At 48.3% G+C, this 5,376-nt stretch overlaps 1 protein-coding gene across 2 annotated transcripts in view; it reads left to right on the top strand.

The window, feature by feature from the left end:
• Positions 1-604: 604 nt before the first annotated feature.
• Positions 605-5,376, top strand: part of LOC106810875 (BMP-binding endothelial regulator protein-like) — a 69,897-nt gene continuing 65,125 nt past the window's right edge. For both annotated transcript variants that reach the window (XR_001394077.1, XM_014814342.1), the window contains exon 1: positions 605-1,119. The gene's annotated coding sequence lies outside the window, so the exon portion shown is untranslated. The remainder of the gene's footprint in view (positions 1,120-5,376) is intronic.

Genomic DNA, 5,376 nt, shown 5'->3' with positions numbered 1-5,376 from the left:
TCTCCGTTTCTCCTCTCTATTCTCTCTCGCCTCTCTATCTCTCTCTCTCTTCTCTCTGTCTCTCTCTCTCTCTCTCTCTTTCTCTGTCGACTCTTCCGCGCGCCCCTCTCTATCTCTCTCTTTTTCTCTCTCTTTTCTTTCTCTCCTCTCTCTCTCTCTCGCCTCTCATTCTCGCTCTTCTCTTTCTCTCTCTCTCGCCTCTTTCGCTCTCCCCCTGTCTCGTCTCTCTCTCTCTCTCTCTCTCTCCCTGTCTCGTCTCTCTCTCTCGCTCGCTCTCGTCTCGCTCTCTCTCCTCTCTCCCTCTTCTCTCTTTTCTCTCTCTCTCTCTCTCTCTCTCTTCTCTCGCGCGCTCTCTCTCCCTCTATCAGTCTCCTTTTTCTCTCGCTATATTCTCTTTCTCTCCCCACTTCTATATCTTTCTCGTCTCTCATCTCCGACATCAGCACGGCGGCGGCGGCGGCGGCGGCGGCGGCAGCGGCACGGCGGCACGGCGCTTCTCTGGCGTATATCCCGGCGATCCGCGGCCGCGGCCGTGGCTCCGCTCCTCATTAAATAGGGGTGCGAGCCGCCTCGTGCGCTCACAACGCGTGTGTGTCAGCGACGGAGAAGCATCTCCCGTGTACGGCTACGTACGTGGTTCGCTCCTCGCACCTCTCACGTCTGGCGTGGTCAGTCGATCACCCCGCCCCGCCCCGCGCGCTCACGACACCGACACGCTCGCTCGACCGCACGCCGGAACGCGGTGGCGTGCTACGGAGTTACGATCCATCGCGAGAGACGCGATCGCTGTCTTGCATGCAGCGTACGTATAGCCAGCCAGCCGCGCAGTGCGCCCGTGGTACCGGCGAAAGACGGTGATGTTTGTAGATGCGCTTCAGATATGATTAGGTAGACGATAAGTAAGAGTTCGGCCGCGTAGACGTGTGTGCGCGTATAGGACGTCGCTAACCGCAAAACGAGAAGAATCGCGGTGCCTGACTGACTTCAGAGAGTGCGAAGTCATCTGTGACTGAATGCTGCGTCTTATCGACTCTATATGAACGTGGAATTGCGAATGCCGAACACAGAATGTGGTGATTATTGACTGCATACGGACTGTGAAGCACATGAGCACAACATGTGAGTATGTATAGCCAGTAGTCGTAGTGCTACTAGACCAATTAGAGCAGATTGCGGTCGGCATTTGCCGTCGTAGCTGGAGATCCGAGGATATTTTCGCATACCTTGTGTAATTTACCAATACCAGCATAACCGCTGGTGACCACGCTTGCTCGAAGCAGTGGTTGCAGGATCAAGTCCGCCCGCTACACACTCGCTCTGCACATATTCATATACTATCAGGAGTGATATTATATACACTCCTGATACTACAGTAAGAGAGTATAATACTTATCATATCAGGAGCGAATAAAAGCAAATATGTTTTTTTATATTTACTCCCGATCACGTAACTATAATGATGTAAGTATTATCCTCTCTTGATAGCATTGTAATATACTGTAGTACGAGTATGTGCGGTGTGTGCGGGTGCGTATACTCTCCCTCTTCCCCCTCTCCTTGTCTCTCTGCACGCCCCTCGTGCGTCACGGCAGCGAATGCCAGCAAAGAGCGACTACATGCAGACCGACATGGCAGGACCTCCTGTTAGTTGATTTAGATGAGGGCAGGCGTCTCGTGACAGCTCAATTCGCGTGAAGCCTAGCTAGGCCGTGCGGGATGCTGCGATGTGCTGCGATGCGAGCACACGGGCGTCTCCTCCTTGTGGTCGACCTCCTATAGAAGGGCTCATAAAGAACACCCGAAGAGCTGTACGCTGAAGTACCTCCTCCCCTCCCCCGGAAGAGTTAGATGCTCACAGTTGCCTTCTACGCTTAAACGCAAGCAGAGACATCTAGAGAGAGGGAGTGTGAGGAAGAAAGAGGGCGCGCGAGAGAGAAAGAAAACGCGCGAAGGAAACACAGAAAGGGAGAGCGAGTTTGAGGAAGAGAGAAAGAGAGAGAGAGAAAGAAAGAAAGAGAGAGAGAGAGAGAGAGAGAGAGGCAGAAAGAAAACGCGTGAAGGAAACAGAGAGAAAGAGAGCGAGTGCAATGAAGTGAGAGAGCGCGCGAGAGAAAGAAAGAGAACGCACGAAGGAAACACAGAAAGGGAGAGCGAGTTTGAGGAAGAGAGAGAGAGAGAGAAAGAGAGAGAGAGAGAGAGGCAGAAAGAGAACGCGTGAAGGAAACAGAGAGAAAGAGAATTATACGCAGGCTGGAGAGAACGCCTTACATTCCTCAGCCCTAAAATATTTATATTTTCATACCACATACCACATACCTACCCAAATGGTCCAGTTCTTAAAAAAACAAGTATGATGTTGTAAGACTAGTATTTACAAAGTCACAAATCATATTCATCGTGACAATCCTGCGCCGAAGATATATAATCATTGGAATATCAAGCAATTTTCTCTCATATTCAAATGTAATTTAAGCTAAAATCCTAAAGACTACATCTTTCCTCCCGAACTCCGAGTGGATTACAGGACTTTTTAACGTAATCGGTTTATGCGCTCCTAATGTAATGCACAGACCGATCTCCCCCCCTTCCTCCAGCCCACTCGCCCTAACGACAGCATAAACTCGCATTTACAAGCGACAGGCACCGACGTCTATGTTACACAGAGAGAACGCACTCGCTGGCGTCTGCGAAAAATACCGCAGTCGCCAATCTGACAGCTCACTAAAACGCATAAACCGACGTCTGGCGTCACGCGGGCTCGTCGCTCGACAACATCGCCCTGTCGCCGACATAATATATATATACGCGCGCTCGCCTCCCAAAAATAACCGACGGGAATCTTTCATTAGTTTGTTTTCTCTGTCAGTTTGTGTGTGTCGATCGGGTCGAGCGCTCAGCGTTTATAGCGAATATTGCGGGAGTTCTCGGCCGGGGAGATTGCAGCGACTGCATTCCTGGAGTTCTCGATTGGATGCGCGAGCAGAGATTTACAATGTCATTAAAGCAAGACGTTCGGAGCTTATCGCTGCTTATACATACACATTCGGAACCGAAACTAAATGGAATCGCCGCGATCACATCGTTTATGCATAACCTCGGGTTTATTCTGTTCGATCTGTGGACAAACGGACAACAATTTGCAAGCATTATCGGCGATTAGGTTCACGAATTGATCCCGGCAATATCAGTACAATAAATCACCACGGACCATAGAACTGGCCTATTGGATTTCCCAATGTTTGAACGTGTATTTTTGGCGATTTGCGCGCTGCTCGCGTAGCTCCTTCTCGCCATTTATACGTGAATACCACTAGAAAAGTATTCGAAAACTTCCCGGCTGCCATCATCTCTTCACTGATTCTCAACAACTCACAACCAGCGCTCAGTCTACAACAGCACTTCAAATAGGGAATTATTGGAGCTTCCCAGACTATAGCTCTAGAACTATAGCCCTTCGCTCCGCCACAGACGCCCTTCGCTCTTCCCTGTGGCGGAGTGAAGGGCTAGTGTACCAGACTATAGCCTCTTCGATACTAGTTGAATTCGACAAATATGCGAGCGCCGACGAGCAATAAACGTCGATCGCGCACACGCTGCTGATTCACTAATGACTTCATTTCGATGTACATGCGTCTACTAAGAGATAAGGTGGCATGCTTGTCGAACGGCGACGACCCGTAAGCCTAAACGCTCGCATGCCTTTTCATAAATCATAGACTTTTAACACACGTAAGCACAACGTGAGTACGTAATACCCCCACCTGCCGTACGAATAGCGGACGCGCAGAGAGTTAAATGGCCGCCCATGTCTTGACGTAAGCGTCGACGCCGAGATTCTAGCGATAGCATAAAATCCTAATTAATCTACGGTGGCGTTTATTTAGCGCTGGCAGCAATGCTAATCCCCGCGCAGCTCGCGCGCCAACTATTAATGACGTAATAATTCCCCTAATGACATTTCATTAATAAATTTATTTCCACGGGCGACCGCGCGGTTCTCGTGGATTTATTGAGTTATAACAGACCAAAGTGCAACAGGCTAAGCGTATATGTACTCACTATATGGCATTGAACACTGTATCGTATTTGCTCAAAGCTCGGGCCCCTGGCACTTACAGTCACTTACATCTTTCCTCCAAATAGGTATAGGTAGCCCTGCTTCATCGACGTATTAATATGCACCGCTCTGACAAAAGAGTACGTCTATAGTGAAACGTAATTAATATAACCTCCGCATATACTGTACATCCGGCAAAAACCTCCGTTTTTTTCTAATTTAGACAAATATAACGATAGCGCTACAATCGCCGATAGTTCTTATACGGCTGATCAGCTGTATATTCATGCGCAGAACAGAAACACCTTCCGTTCACGTAGAAATACGCCTCAGAAAAACCGATACTCGTGCGCATTGTAATGTGTGTAGTATATGGGCTCCATAAAGCGATATGTAGCGAATGTAACGTTCATGCGTATATGTACGCCGGGTCCCCGCTCTCTTTTAGTCGATTGCATTTTCACGACGTATTTTATTTCAGACCAGTTACGTCATAATTACAAATTTCCGTTGACGTCCCATCGGTATACACATATAAAACGGACTGACGGGAGAAAGCGTTCTTTACGTGCATATAGATTAAATATAGTGCGGGTGCTGGTGCCGCCGCTGCTGCTGGTGCTGCTTCTGTTGCTGCTGCTGATGCTGCTGCTGATGATGGTGGTGGTGATGATGATGATGATGATGATAATGATGATGATGATGATGATGATGGTGGTGGTGATGATGATGATGATGATGATAATGATGATGATGATGATGATAATGATGGTGGTGATGATGACGAGGATGATGATGAGGACGATGATGATGACGTTAGGGATGGTGATGCTGCTGCTGCTGCTGATGATGATGATGATGATGATGATGATGACGACGATGATGATGACTATGATGATGATGATGATGATGATGATGATGATGATGATGATGATGATGATGATGATGATAATGATGATGTACGCAGACCGCGTGTGTATGTGTATCTGCGAAAAAAAATCTTGACATATTAGTAGCCATTAGAGACACTGGCGACATGGTCTGGCGCAGTTACGGCAATAAACTCCTAATCCAGTACTGCAGCAGAGACGCATAAAAACGGACAAAAATAAACAACGGTCTGACACGGCGTTTCACCGATATCGGTTAAATTTGGCTGAACATATACGATATATTACTGCCATGTATATACATATATACATTCATATATGCATGCATGCGCGCACACACACACACGCGTGAACACACACACACACACACACACACACACACACACACACACGCACGCACGCACGCACGCACGCACGCACGCACGCACG

The sequence above is a fragment of the Priapulus caudatus genome, unplaced genomic scaffold, assembly GCF_000485595.1.
Source record: "Priapulus caudatus unplaced genomic scaffold, Priapulus_caudatus-5.0.1 Scaffold481, whole genome shotgun sequence".
NCBI classification, from domain to species: Eukaryota; Metazoa; Priapulida; class Priapulimorpha; order Priapulimorphida; family Priapulidae; genus Priapulus; species Priapulus caudatus.
This window is presented reverse-complemented; position numbering and strand designations above follow the sequence as displayed.